Raw genomic sequence first — 16,205 nt, forward strand, 5'->3', positions numbered from 1 at the left:
AACAAAACAGTTCTGTTTTTATGTTTTACATCCAGTTTCAAGTTTTATCTTCCTGTATTGAATTCTGCCTGTTATCCCTAAGCCCTCAGTCAAGCGTACCATGCAATCATAATCCTATGTTAATAATATTCTGGACAATTAGGTGATAAGGTTGTGAAAGGGAGCTTTGAAGCAAGTGTACTGGTATCAGCATCTTGTCAAGTGAATACTGTCTCAGAGCCACAGGCAGTCATCCACTGAAAATGAGTTGCAGGCAGAGCTGAGAGGGGGAAGAAGACAACTTAGGACTGTACTTGAGATAGACGACTTCGTGGAACGAAGCCTTGGCAGCTTGTACAGTGATAGATAGCAACCTACCAGGAAGATTGAGAGGTTACAGATTGGAAATGAAGTACAGTGGCTAGAAGAAAAAGCAGATATCTGGCTTGGCTTCTGATCATGTGTTTGCTTGTTGAGCGCATCATTGGGGGTTAATACCACTGTATTTTATTATTTCCGTGCATAGAATCTGGTTCCTAGATTTATCTACTTTGACTACTCTCAGATAGAGAAATGAGGAAACATGATTATAAACAGCTCTGCTGTTTCACGGCACGCCCTCCCCACTTACAATGCTCACCATAAAGTATTGCCCAAAGCTTAGCTGCTTCCCAGGGTGTTGAGACTTGGAGGTTTTCTTTGTGAAGTTAAATTGCCCTCTCTTTAGATGGTCTTCTGCATTCTTTTTTGAAATTATCAGCTAATATGTTAGCAAAGTGCTACAATAATGAAATATCAATGTTCATTTTTCAATATCAGTGAGACGCCTTAAATGAACCCAAGCAGCATAAAATGATTTGTACATAGCATGGTCATTGACTGATCAGGATCATAAATATGAGTGCATATTTAATCAATTAGGTTTGTTTGATTCATGAGCCATTTAGAAGTTGGGATGCAGGATAAGTAATGGTTTGTAGATTAGGAATTTTCCAAATAAAACTCACTGGGTGAGTTTGTTGCACAAAGATGAACATGGAATTAGTAATACAAGCCGTAAAGTTGTGAGCCATAATCTATTTCTAAAAGCAAGCTGTTTTCTATATGATGAATTATAATGTAGAAGAGTTAATTAACTGTGCTACCATCAGTAAAGATATTTGCATTTTGTCATTTTTTGTCCAGTGGGCAGTTAGCAATTGCCACTGCATTTTCCAATCAATGCACTGTACATATGTTATAAAATGCAATGATTATAAGTGTTCTATGAGACATTTATGAAATTAATCTAATTTGCCACTTGTGTACCAATTAAACACAGTCTAGTAGTCTCAGGAAAATTATAGTAAATGCATACAACATTTAGTACATTTCTGGTCATAATGAAAGTAACAGAACTCTTCAAAGGGATATAACAAATTACTTAGCTGAAAACAGAAGAGGAAGATTAAGGAGGAAGGGAAGGAACCAGGGTAGGAGCCAGAGGAGGTGAACCGCTATGACTAAGGGACTAAACCATAGACCAGAAAATGTTTGGAAGCTGAACCTAAGATATGAGAATTAAATCAAGACCACTGAAAAAGGAGCTAAAGAGTTTCCAAGAGATTAGCAGAACTCAGGTCTGGCAGACACAAAATTCTAATGACGTTTGGAAGAAAAAAGCTACAATGCTAGCCCTCAGATTGGTCCAAGATTAAGTTAAATTTTAAAATACATACTTTATATATATATATATATATATATATATATATATATATATATATACACACACACACACACACACACATACAATGTATATCTCTATATAATGAATATGTTATATAGATACACATTCTATTTTTGTGTATATATATATACATTTATAAAGGATATGGTTTGGAGAGTTTCAGGGTTGGGGAACAAGTACAGATTGGGGGAAAATAGTGCTCTGGGACAGGGCATTGAAGCTCTGAACTGCATCTCACCTACCTTCGTCCTATTCACCTCTTCCATCTGGCATTCCTAAGTTGCACCCTTTTATACTAAACCTGTGGCCCAATAGGTAAAATGTTTCACCAAGTTACGTGTGCCTCTCTAGCAAATTAATCAAGCTCAAGGAGGGAGTCCTTAGCATCTCCAATCTCTAGCCAGGAGGTTGAAAGTACAGGTGATGCCCTGGGTAGTTGGTCTCTGAACTGGGTAGTGAGGGCAGTCTTATAGGAATGAGCCCTTAACCTGTGGGATCTGACCTGCAGGTAGGTAATGTCAGAATTGAGTTGAATTGTAGGACATCTAGCTGGTATCACAGGGAATTTCTTGGATATTTGGGGAACCCTCTCACACTGGAATCAGGTGCTGAATGTTATGCATATATTGATTTAATGCAATTTTCATAAAATTCCAAATAGAGAGTTTCCACTGTGGCTCAGCAGTTTAAGGACCTGACATCTCTATGAGGATGTGGGTTCCATCCCTGGTCTAGCTCAGTAGATTAAGGATCTGGTGCTGTGGCAAGCTGCAGTGTGGGTCACAGATTCGGCTGGAATCAGTATTGCCATGGCTATGTCATGGACCCCAGCTGCAGCTCCAATTGGAGCCCTAGCCTGGAAATTTCCATATGCCGCGACTGAGGCCATAAAAAGAAAAAACTAAATTCCAAATGGGATTTTTTTTCAAGAAAATCAACATGCTTAATATCAAAACTGATATGTTAGAGAAAATTCCTGATATAGCCAAGATATCTCTAGAAGGACTATATTAGGTATTCATCCTTATTGGGTTCATTCCATTATAAAAATATAATATTTAATATAGTGTCATTTAGTGCAGGTATTTTTTTAACAATTGAGTGATAGAACAACTCTGGAGCCAAACATAGATATAGGAATAAGTAAAAGATTTAACATTCGGGGCGGGGGGCTCTTTTTAAGGCTGCACCCGCAGCTTATCACAAGCTAGGGATCGAATGGGAGCTGTAGCTGCCAGCCTACACCACAACCACAGCAACCTCAGATCCAAGCCACGTCTGCGACCTACACTGCAGCTCACAGAAATGCAGGTATTTAACCTACTGAGCAGGGCTAGGGATCAAACCCGCAACTTCATGAATAATAATAGCCACAACAGGACTCCAGATTTAACATTTTTACTTGTTCTTCCTGTTCTTTGAAGTTTCTCTCACATGGTTCCTTCAGGTCTTTATTTAAATGTCACTTCACAGAAAGGACTCTTACCTGGATACCCTATTGAAACTCTAATCACCAAATAATTATCTGTAATTTTTGTAAGAAATATAAAATACTAAGATTCTTTCAGGTGTAGCTTGCTATAACCATCAGGAGCTCAATTAAGAATTTATTTGAAGAGTAATGTAATATTTACATAATGCAGGTAAAGTTGAACCACCAGACTCAGAAGCAATATTTTGCAAACCTTTCCTTTAGAGTAATAATGAATATATCAGTTCATTCATCTCGGGTTCTATTTCAAATGCTCCAGTTTATTCATATCTGCCTCTCTCCAATTTACTTGCAGTTTTCACCCTTATTCCCAAGCCTGGGCATAAACCATAATCCCACCTCACCAGAAAGACTGCTTCCCCTCCTCCCTCAACTCATCCAGATCTGATCTCTCCACTCAGGCCCTGGCTTCAGAGGGCACTCTTTCATACCAGCCTGATTATCTCCCGTGTCTATACCACCTATGGGATGGACACACTTCTTTCTCAGCCTCACTCCAGGCTTTCAGTGTCACTTTACACTCTCTCCATTTGAAATCATTGCTTGCTTCTGGTCTACTTAGTTTCTGCCTTCCTGGCATGTACATGGACTCTGTCTTTAGCAATGTATTAGTCCTTTAGAATCCTGGTTGATTCCCACCTGGTTGATTTAGCATCTCTCCTAGTCACCATTTCTCTGGTTTCTCCACCCCAGCCCCTCATATTTTAGCACTTTATTTATTATGTATCTAACATGCATAATTGGCACAAAATAGCCAAACAATAATTGCCTGTTAAACAAATGAGTGAGCATTTCATTTTCCAAAGGTACAGGTGGGATTTCAGGAACTCTTTTTCTGCATAATTTTCTCTGCATCTAGCACAGTGCTAAGTATATAGGAAATACCTACTGTGCAGCTCAGGGAACTCTATCCAGTCTCTTGGGATAGACCACGATGGAAGATAATTTAAGAAAGGGAATGTATGTATATGTATGACTGGGTCACTTTGCTGTACAGCAGAAATTGGCACAATATTGTAAATCAACTTTAATTTTAAAAAAGAAAAAATAAATACTACTATAGATTATTAGACAAAATAAATATGTGAATTCTGTTTGTATGGGTGTGCCAATGTGCCTGTTTACATGAGTATGTGAGAAAGAAAAACAAAGACATAAAGACAAGAAGAGTTACTCATTCACCTTTGGAAAACTTAATACAACATTCAAAGAGAAGTTTCCTCCTAGATGAATACTAAATGTTAGTGTACAATGATTCAACTTTGTTTTCTTTTTTAAGATGCTTTGATGAATAAAGGGAATTTAAACTTACAAAAGTAAAGATTTATATTCAACTTTTGAGGACTGGTAACCCTTGGATCTAGTTTTTTTTTCTATTTCCCTTTTTTTTAAGATGTGTTTTTGAGAACATCTCATAAACTCACAGTGTTCATCTGCTTTTATTGTCTGCAAATTAATCATCTATGTAACTGAGCATAGTATTCAAATACTTGTTTTATTTTCTATATAAATGACAAATATGTCTGTAGGAGAAATTTATCCTCAGATAAATAAGTGAAGTGCACACAAAAAGTATAAAGAGACAGGGCATGTCATAAATTATCTCTCGGGGCTACATCATTGCTAGGTTTGAAGAGGTGAGTCAAGGTGAGGCAACACTGTCCACCAAAGAGGTAGCAGGGGTGACTACTCCTCTCCAAGTAAGACAGCACATAGGCATCCCATCAGTCACCCTGCTGTGCCACCTGTCAACAGCCAGCTCATCTCACTTGACAGCTGTTTCCCTCGTCAATGTTGGGTGACACCTGGAAGGAATGCTGGCCCTTCCCTTCCTCACTTTCCTCTCTGTGTGGGTACTGAACTAAGGAGTGGCAAAGTCCAGATTCTTTCTTGCAGACTTGAACCCCCCCCAAAGAAAACATCCATGTGTCGCCCAGGTAGTATGGCAGTCTGTGATGGAGCTGAGAGGAAAAGACCTGAGAGGCTATGAAAAGGCAATAAGCAGTAACAATGTTTCTTTTTAGTCACTTGCTGTCTTTGGCATGTCAATAAACCTTGTAGCACAATATGTAGCACAAAGCAGGCACTCATATTTTTTATTGAATGAATAAAAACATTCTTGAGGTAGAATTCTGACTAAAAATAAGATGTATATAGCAATAGTCTATGGTCAGTAGTTGGGAGGAAAGGGGGATAATTAACCAGTTAGTACTGTTCATCTAACACCGCTGGGTAGTGAATGACAGTGCATGATTAGCCTGCTAAAGTCTAACAACAAGAAAACACAAGTGCTTTCTATTTTGGCCTAAACTTCATACTACTTTCTGGTTGGTTAGTCAAATGGCCTACATCTCTTTTCTTAACATCTTATTGAACACATTGTATTTTTCACATTTAATAGGGTCTGGACTTTTTGCAGTAGTGTTTACATTTGATTTCACCACACAATGGACAATTCCTAAGGCAACCTATAATTCCAATCCGTTAGGCTAATGGATTGCAGCTTCTGTGAGCAGTGGGCATGTCATCTTTGGAAAATAAAGTCTAGTAAGACACAAACTGTAAAAATAAATAAATGGAGAAAAAACATACATCTAGCTGACAAAGATAGTTATTTTCTTTGTTTCCTTATATAAGCCTAGTAAATGAGCGGAGTTAACAGAACTTTTAGAAATACATATGAATACATAAGGATAACTGTGTTATAAAATATTAAAAATGTTACTAGAGTGTTAGATTTCTGGGGGGAAGTCCTGGTTAATCAATGCATTTTTATTTCCTTTCTTTCAATTCCTATTTTTAAAAACTCATTATCATGGCATGCCTTTATTTATTTATTACACCATTTATCATTATAGATTTTTTTCAAGTGATATTTATAGACTGCATTCTTAGTATAAGAAATTGTTCATGAGGGAAGTCGACTTGCCATTAAAGAAAGTAAAGCCACACCGAAGGGAGTTGGTATTTTTAATTTCTTTGAGTCATTTCTCTGAATGGTGGAAAAGCAAATATGTCCTCTTAAATCAATTTCATGGAGCTAAAAAGGAAATTTTATGTTCTCATAACACACCTGGCTTCTCTGCTCAGAACACTGAAAGGCTATCCCTTGGGAGAAGACTGGGAAGAAATGTGGAACACAAAACCCGCCTGGCCTAACCTAGTAATGAACTAGCCCATTAGTAACTAATGGTTTTTGCTTCGTTCATGTCATCTGCATCAGAATCTGAACTCCTTCAAAGAAATATCCCTACTCCTGTTTTTATAAAAAACAGGGTTGCTAAAATATACCACCTACCACTAATCTCTGAAAGTTTCTTTGTGCTTAAGAAATGTGAAATATCATTTTCTGTGTTCACTCTGAAAAGATTCACTCTAAAAGGAATTTTCTTCATGCATCATCAATATCACTATTGGCTTTGTTTATGAAGAAGAAGTAAAGCAAAATAAAGGGGAGGCGGGAAGGAAAGGGAAGCAAGAGAAAAAAAAAGAGGAAAGGGGGAGGAAGGAAAGGGGAAGACAGAAGAGGGGATGAGAGCGCAGAGGAGGAAGGAGGGGGAGGAGGATGTATCTCCAAAGGAAAGATTATAAGAAGAGCCATGAATTTCTCCCAAGTCTTAACTTGCGTGCATTTCCCAGTCTGGAGCAGTGACGGGAAAAGGTGAGGAAGTAGGATAAATAAAGCCTTAGAAATAAAGCCTTAGAGGGATGTGTCCTCATGTAAAGGATGAAGGGATGTCTTCTTCATGAGGACCATGTGAGGACATGTATCTATACAGCAGAAGCATTTGGTTGTTGAGACCCGATGAATCTTATCCCATCCTCCCACCAGCTTAGGCCCGTATATGTTGGTGAGAAGTTTATTCCAACCAGGCTCCTGAGGGAAAAGCTTCATACATGTGCTGAAGAAGTTATAAGAACTGCCTCCACCATCACCACCCCAGGCGGGAGATGCTGAGAGACATGGGAATGCTGGAAAAGGGCTCCTATGACACACAGATGCTGTTCGGCATCCCTGGACCAGCTTTTCTCTAAGGCAGGGACTTAGAGGCCAGGACATTTGTTGGGGGTCCTGGTAATTCCAGGAGAGGAGACAGAAGCAGATTTGGGGGGCATCAGAGCTAGAAGGTTGCCAGTGGAAAAGGTGACCAGGTGATAATAGAGGTCCAGGGGCTTTAGTGAACCAGTTTTGTCAGCTGTCTGGCTAGAGAGTGCAGGTGACCCTAATAGAGGCCTTTTTCTGCAGTGGCTCAGTGAGACTGGCTCCTCTCACCCCACCCTCAAGGGAGGTCAGAAATGAACGCATTTGATGTGCAGTTTTTATGCAGGGAAGACAGGAAGAAGGGCCCTCATCCACGTTCCTGCCTGGCTCTGTCCCTCCTGCCACCTATCAGAGAAGAAAAACCCCATGCCCCATGCAGCTAAGCATCAAGAACCCATGGAAACCTCCTACTTTTTCTCAGGCAAATGTCCAGAAAGTACCAGTGAAAGTACCAGGCAAGGATTTAAGCCCAGAGTTTGGTTTAAACTTGTGCCTGGCCTTGCTCACACTGAAGTTCACGTGCAATCACGTGGAGCAGGCAAGAGATCACCCAGGCACTTACCAAATCCGGAACCTTGTCTGTGCGGCCAGTGAGTGTGGGGGAGGGAGGGGTGCATCATTCAACCTGAGTTGTGCGACCACCGCACAACTTCTCATCAGGTTCCATAAATGTCACAGCATGTTTCTTGGAACTCTTTAGAGAAGTTAATGTACATCAGGAACACCAAACGTCTCTCAGTGAGCCATTCCAGAAAGTGTCAGGGCTGTCACGGCGAATACAATTGCTAGAAAATGGACTGCAATCGTCAATCTTTTATCCAAATGTTTTGACAGCCTAGAGACATATTTATTGTCAATCATTCATCCTCGCTTCCAATTCTCTTCAATATTGCAAATAGAGGATAATTTTTATTCAGGGGGCTTCCAGGAGCAGCTAATTCCCATATTAAAAAGTAATATTGATGACTATGCCTGTATGTAGCAGCTAACGTTTTCTAAAATCTTTTGATTTTAATGTCAAATGTTCGTAGCCTTCTTCATAATCCCTAAAAATAGCTTAAGCAGCTCAATGAAAGTTGAATATTTTAACACTCAATTTGATCCAATTATATCTTGATATGGGTCTATGAGAAAAGTAGCACAAAAATAAAATTGCTATAGTAGTTAGCACTGAAGCTGATATAATTACAATCTTTGATAAATTGACTTTTAGTTTTTAGCAAAGAATCTTCAAGAACATATTTAATAAAGTAAAACTCTTGCTATATTTGATTATGAGGAATCACTTAATTTAGTTTGAAGTAAATGTATTTAAAATGTTGATTTTCTTTTAGAAATTTTAAATTACATAATAAAATCACTCTTATGTACACATTAACTTGATTTTTAATCTTTTAATCATGTTGCTATCAGATTTTTTAATGATAATAGGATAGATTAGAAAAAGGTTTCATCTGGAGCTGCCATTGTGGCTCAAAGGGTTAAGACCTGCCTAGTGTCCATGAGGATGAGGGTTCAATCCCTGTCCTTGCTTAGTGGGTTAAGAATCTGGCATTGCCACAGGATGCAGTGTAGGTCTCAGATATGACTCAGATCCAATGTTTCTGTGGCTGTGGCTGAAGCTCCAATTTGACCCCTAGCCTGGGAACCTTCATGTGCCACAGATGCGACCCTAAAAAGAAAGAAAAAAAAAAGAAAAAGTTTTCATCTATATTTCAAGTATGCCATATATGTTACATGAATCTTTTTAATTTATTCTTTTTAAAATAATAACCAAATCATTAGTACACTAATGATTTTTCAGAAACAGTGAAGCCAAATTGAAAAATTCTTTCCCACCCTTACTCTCCACTGGCCAGGTGTCCAGCAGTACCTTAAGGACCCCAAGGAAAGACGGTCCAGGCCTGGATGCTGCAGTCCCATCCATGGTCCTGCCCCGGTCCTGTAAATCCCAGGAGATTCCCCCAATCATAATGCTTCCAGGAGAAGCCAGGCGTTGCACAACCAGATTTGGGAATTAGCATCCCATTTCTCAGATGAGAAAACTGGGGCAGCCACAGATTCCTTGACCAAAGCCCCCAGGCTCCCATCTCCATGGCTTTGCACCTTTGAGAGAAGAGAGGCAAAGGCAGGGAGGGGGTGTAAGGACCCAGAACAGAGCCCCTCAGTTGCCTCTCCCATCACTCAGGGTGTACGTGTGTGTGTGTGTGTGTGTGTGTCCACACCTTCTCTCTCTCCTCTGTGTCAAGACTGGAGAGTGGCTGCCAGAGAATGGATGAGAGAAGATTACATGGTGACTGAGATGTAGTTAAGAGGGCCTAGGAAGGCATGGAGGGAGCTGTGCCTGCTTCGAGGTTGTCTGTTTTGGGGCTCCATGCGTCCTGTTAAGAGGGGGCCATAGATACTGATGTCCCTGACTGGACCCAATCCTAAACAGCTCCCTGCTCTGCAGCTCAATTTCCTGGCACCACCAGGACTTGTCACTCTGGGCTAGCTGAGGTCCTTTCCAGCTGGAACCCGCAGTCCTGACTACCACGCCAGGCTATAAAGTACCAAGGCTGGGCCAGGACAGGCCCTAGGGTGGAATTTCCACATTGTCCAAGCCCCTTCTTTCTTCTTGACACACAAAGGTGATGCTGACCATATGGTGCTGCTCTGATGTGTTTGGGTTGGGGAAGTTTGGGGGGAGTGTTGGATGACACGTCCCACTGTGCCCACAACGAAAATGCCCCTCACTGCTCAGAGCTCCCCAAATCCCCAGGGGAATAAAAAATAAAATGAAAAAAAGAGAGAGAAGGTAAAAATACTTTCCCGACCAACAGGGATATATACTGTGAACGGATGCTTCAGTGAAACTTTCTGCAGTTAAGCAACTTAGATACCATCTCACAGTTTTATATAGATGATTGACACCAGAGTCTTTAACGATTTAAAATACTCCCTTTGAAAAGGGTACTGAAATCTTCTCTGCGGAGACATACCGATCAGAAAAATAGGAGATGTTCGCCTATGCATAAACACAGTTCAGAAATCACTTTACAAATACCTAACATTCTTCTAGTCCTCTGGTCTTTAAAGTGGGACATGTAGATTCCATTTTGTGTTATGTCACAGTAGCTTTTTTGTGCATAAATAGAAGACATGGGTTATAAAAACAGACAAGTGTACCATTGAACTGATCATCTCTAATAAACTCAGAACAGGACCTTCCTGTGAATACAAATCACATAAATCTAAACTTAATTGTACACCGTTCCAAGTACTGCACCCAGTATTCAGTGAATCTAGTTTCCATGTCATATTTTCTTCACTTTTCTCCACCTTTGTGAGTTCCCCCTCCTTCTTTTCTCTTTTCAATTAACATGTTTTCTGTAAGTTCAAGGATCCAGGGATTGGTACGTAGTATAGAATCAAGTGGTAAATTTAACCTTAAATTTAATTATTGGATTATCTCTCTTAGGCACATCAAAGTCTACCCAAGATATAATAAGCTATAATAAGCTATTTTTTAAAGAGTGTCTGTAAGGTACAGACTATAATATTCAACAGGTTATTAGACTCCATCTACTATAAACCCTGGATTAAAAGTCACAGACCTATATTATATGTATAGTGACTTGCATTCTCACTCTAATTGAAAAAGAAAATGCTCCTGAAAAAAGAGCTAGAAGTTAAAATGGATATACATTTCTAAAAACCTTTACAATTTCATTTATTAACAGTCTGACATTTAAAATATGCTATGCGAATTAAGGGACCCAGAGATGTAAGACTTTCCTATATAAAATATTTTGTGTGTACACAAACTTTTTAATTTAACATTTCAATAAAGTTATTTGTGATCAAAAGAGCCTCTGATTCAGAAATAAAACACTTTTGGATTTCCCATCCTGGCTCAGTGGAAACAAATCTGACTAGCACCCATGAGGATGCAAGTTCAATCCCTGGCTTTACTCAGTGGGTTAAGGATCCAGCATTGCCATGAGCTGTGGTATAGTTTCCAGATGTGGCTCAGATCTGGTGTTGAGGTGACTACGGAGTAAGCAAGCTGCTACAGCTCCAATTCAACCCCTAGCCTGGGAACATCCATCTGCTATGGATGCAGCTCTAAAAAAAACAAACAAACAAAAAGAAATAAACACTTTTAAAATTAAAGTCTTTTTTTTTTCTTCCGTTTTCACTCCGCAGCCCCTGGCTGTAACAATTTCTGTGAAGCTCTTAAAAAATCTTCTCCTAACCTCTCCATCCATTACCTTAAGGGAAGGTAGCACCTTCTAGTGGAATCTATAAATAAATGTCTTTCTCAGGCTTGTAGTTGAGACAATGTAACCTTCCCAAATCTCTTTTTTTCTCAAATGCCCTGCCAATAGGATGCTCCCCACTGTTAAAAGTTATCATGCTTCCCCACCTCCTTTCATAACTTAACAGGAAGACTTGGCAAGAAGGTGACAACTTAAGCTAAAAATCTGTCAAAACAAAGAATAGCTAACAGGCATCTCTAAGGCTGATGTAAAAATGGAACACATGCCAACTAGAAGAAAATGTATGCTATATAGAGGCTTGTTCAGAAAATAGGTACATCTGTGTTTCCTGAATGCATATTTCTGTGCTACCATTTAGTTGCCAGGTATAGCGTGAGACACTGGATCCACAGGTGAAGACACAGTAATTGCCCTCAAGGACAGAAGGATAGAAAGAGCTGCCATCACCGGGCTCTCTGTGTCCAATCCACTCTACCGAACACTTTCATATATTACCAATATTAACATAATTAATCATCCCAACCATACTATGCAATGGGTGAATTGTTATACACACATTATAGAGGAGAAAACGGAGATACACAAAGTTAAAGAACTTGACTCGGATCGTACATTCAGTGATGGAGCTGAGGTTTAACACAAGGCAGTTGCCTCTTTTGCAGTGTTGTTAAGGAGACACACGTGTAAATGTGCGATTCCAAAGTGGTGATACAAATGTTGCCAGTGTGAAAAAGAAAATCTGTAGTTTGGATACAGACAGGTTGAACATAGAAGAGAGTACACCGAGAAAGGATTCTTATAGATAGGGAAGCTTGAGCAAAGGCTTGAATAAGACCAGGAGAGCTTGGTCGCCCTAGGCAAAAAGAAGAAGATCTCAATAGCGTTGAATCTTTTGTCAATCACAATGTGCCCTAAATTACCTGAACTTGAAATTTCATTCTTTTCAGAAAAAGTAATCAGCAAGATGTTTTTAAGCATCATTGTTGCTGTTTATTCTGCACGTAGCTGAATGATAAATGATTTCAAAGTCCTAGGGTGATAATTGAAATTTATCTCTTATTAACTTTTACAATCAGGTATCCCCCCAAATCAAATAACAGAATTTTAATTAAGCAGGGAAATTTTCATTTGGCTTTGTATGTACCTGTGTGTCTTATTCCTGAGCATCATCTTAAGGGTTTTGTTTTCTGTTTTGTTTTGTTTTCGACAACACAATGGCATTCAGACGTTCCTGGGACAGGGATCAAACCCACACCACAGCAGTGATCCAAGCCACAGCAATAACAATGCAAGATCTTTAACCCACTGAGCCACCAGGGAAATCCTTGGGCATTTTGTGATAAGTATTGGCTCACCTCTGACACGCATTACTTCCACCTAAGCCCAGATGGGCCACACTGACAAAGCTGAGGGTGCTTCTCTCTGTCAATGAGCAGAAACTAAAATTATTCTGCTCTCTATCAATTGCTAGTCTTGTTTTGTCTCCTGAGTAAACACTTAAGAACAGAAATGCGGTTCGATGACATCACATCTCCATAAGAGCAAGGCTTCTGCTAACCTGGACCCCATATTAGTTCTCCACAAAGAACAGAATCAAAGTAGGATCCCCTAGGCATAGCCTGACTGTTGATTTTCATGATTTATGAAAATCAGCAGTCCTTTAGGATGACTACCCCATGTGCTTTCTACCCAACAATTTCCCTCACTCTAGAACACTGAACCCTGTTTTATTTTGTAATAACTCAACTAAAGCAACATGATAAAAAAGTATCAGGCTGAGTAGCCATGGCTTAATTCTTGGTGGTTAGCTTTATGGAATTCAGGTATAGTGGACTTGAACTGTTTGTGGCCTAGTTATAGAAAATAGATAAAGAAAAGAGAAGACCAAAAGGAGGAACATGATTTTATTTAATGATAATTGCTTGTTTCCTATTTGGTGGTATGCCTTAGGGCCTGAATAAGCCAGGTCTCCATAGATGGTGATCCTCGCCATTCATACCAGAATGAACCCGTATTAACTCGAAGACCAGCAGACCAAACACATTTAGGCTTGAACAGAGCTGGGTTTAGACATTCCAAAAACATTCCATAGATCTACTCACCCATATACATATTAATGTTACTTCATGGGATAATATGTCGTTAACCTAACTTGAAGTCTAGAAAATAAATTGCACCAACTTTAATATTTAGTTGACTTCTTCCAATCGTCCCCAGAGTTAGCATTTCTATCATTTCACTTATTTCCAAAACAATTCCATGTAGGGAGAAAGGCAAGTATGACTCTTACAATCACCTCATATTTGAGGAAACCAATGCTAATAAAATTAGATGACTTTGCAACATACATCTAACTGACAGGCAAACCTATGGATTAAGCTTAAGACTGATTATTTTGCACATTTTCTATGATGAGCTTGTTAAGGAAGTAGTCATTCAGTATTTCAAAGAATGGTAGCCTTAACAACAGTAGTAGCCTTGGCGTTCCTGTCGTGGGGCAGTGGTTAACAAATCTGACTAGGAGCCATGATGCTGCAGGTTCGATCCCTGGCCTTGCTCAGTGGGTTAAGGATCCGGCGTTGCCGTGAGCTGTCGGATCAGGTGTTGCGGTGGCTCTGGCGTAGGCCGGCGGCTACAGCTACAATTAGACCCTTAGCCTGGGAACCTCCATATGCCACTGGAAGTGGCCCTAGAAAAGGCAAAAAGATACACAAACAAACAAACAAAAAACAACAGTAGTAGCTTTATTTGTTGCAGAAGTCCTGTTACCTATTTATCTTAAACATGATTGTAATGCAAATGTTACTAACCCTATATTTAAGAGCACATTCCGGCTCTTTAGTGTCACACAGAAAAAATGCAGTAGAAAACAAACAACCTACTATGACCATTTCTTGACAGCTTTCTCCAGGAAATATCACATAAATAAGGAATTTATTTTGACCATAATGTCATGTGGTTTATTATTTTGTGATTGAAAAAAGAAAAAAAGACAGCTGAAAAGGAGTTTCAGAATGATAATTGTGACTTACTAAGAGAGCAATAGTCTCAGAAAGGAGTCAAGTGGTGTTTTTTGTTTGTTTGTTTTTGTTTTTTTGTCTTTTTGCCTTTTCTAGGGCAGCTCCTGCGCATATGGAGGTTCCCAGGCTAGGAGTCTAATCGGAGCCATAGCCGCCAGCCTACACCAGAGCCACAGCAACGCAGGATCCAAGCCGCGTCTGCGACCCACACCACAGCTCACGGCAACGCCGGATCCTTAACCCACTGAGCAAAGTCAGGGATAGAACCTGCAACCTCATGGTTCCTAGTCGGATTCGTTAACCACTGTGCCATGATGGGAACTCCTCAAGTGGTGGTTTTTGACCATTCAGACAGATGAAGAACTTACAGTGAAGTTACTTTTCTATTCTGTTAAAAAAAAAAAAAAAACCCTCAGCTAAAGTAACCCCTCCTCCTTTTTCTGCCTTATTTGTTCTATGTACACAATTCAGTATTAAAAGATTATTTTTCAATTGGGCAAAATCAATCACTATGTATATTGATTTCTTTTGAATTCACTGCAATTGTCTAAACCATTGCAAGTTTTATAGCACCATAATGTCCGTTTAAAATAACCAAAAGAGACTAAGGATCCTAGGCAAATGTAATTTCAAAAGTTTACCTCAATAATAGAATAAATTTTGCTTTAGCACAGTTCTCTAAAATTGCCTTTCTATATATACCACAGGCATTATAAATGCTATAACAATAATATTAATTTCCCCAGGACAGTCAGCCTGTTTGCCTAGAATTTTATCATTGACCATGTTGCTAAACATTCAATTGTAGGAGTCCTTGTCTGGTATCCCTCAAATTTACTATTTAACGTGGTTCAGTACAAATTTTTTTATTAGCTTTTGTCTGTGTACCCTGCAGTTATAACCTCAGAAAAGGCAGATAAATGAAAGCCATGGAGATCCATGGCTCACATATTTTAATTATTTGAATTGTATATTACAGCTACTCACAGAAATTGGCAGAAATAGACAATCTTAGTACTCTAAAGGAATAGATATCAAGAAGAATCCAAAGCTTCACTGTTTCACTGATTTCATAACGAACAGGTCTCTTTTGACTTCTGAGCTTCTAAAACTGAGCAATTGCAGTATCTCTCTGAATCTTTACAGCCTGGGGGAAAGCCATGGTAGTAAAGGTTCTGGCAGGAGTCTGGCACTTGATCATGAACAGCCTGTGTGGGCCATGATATGGTCCCAGCTCATCTGGCAGAAGGGAATGCATGTGATGCTGTGGCCAAATATTCCTTTAAGGGTCCATAAGCTTTCCCTGCTTATCTAAGAAGAAACTTAGGTTTCTAGAAGTATTAGAAAACATTTCTTTTTTTTTTTTAACCACTTCTTAACACTGATCTCTTTTTTTTCCCTTCTGTGATTTAATTATCTAGGTAAAATAATTTGATTAATATACCCCAGGTATCTTCTTTCTCCTTCAGGAATGGCAAATACATTTTTTTTTTTACCACTATGCAAATTGCCTCACTCATACACAAAAAGTGTAATTCAGATTAAAATTTTTCCTCTGCATTGTTTTTCAACTTATTTCCTATCTCTTTAACATGTACCCACTGGGGAAAGGATTAAGATCATATATAGCCCGATGTAATGTTTCTAATACCACTCTAATGTCAGAATTTGCTCAAATTTAAAT

Source organism: Phacochoerus africanus, chromosome 1 (genome assembly GCF_016906955.1).
Source record: "Phacochoerus africanus isolate WHEZ1 chromosome 1, ROS_Pafr_v1, whole genome shotgun sequence".
Taxonomy (NCBI): Eukaryota; Metazoa; Chordata; class Mammalia; order Artiodactyla; family Suidae; genus Phacochoerus; species Phacochoerus africanus.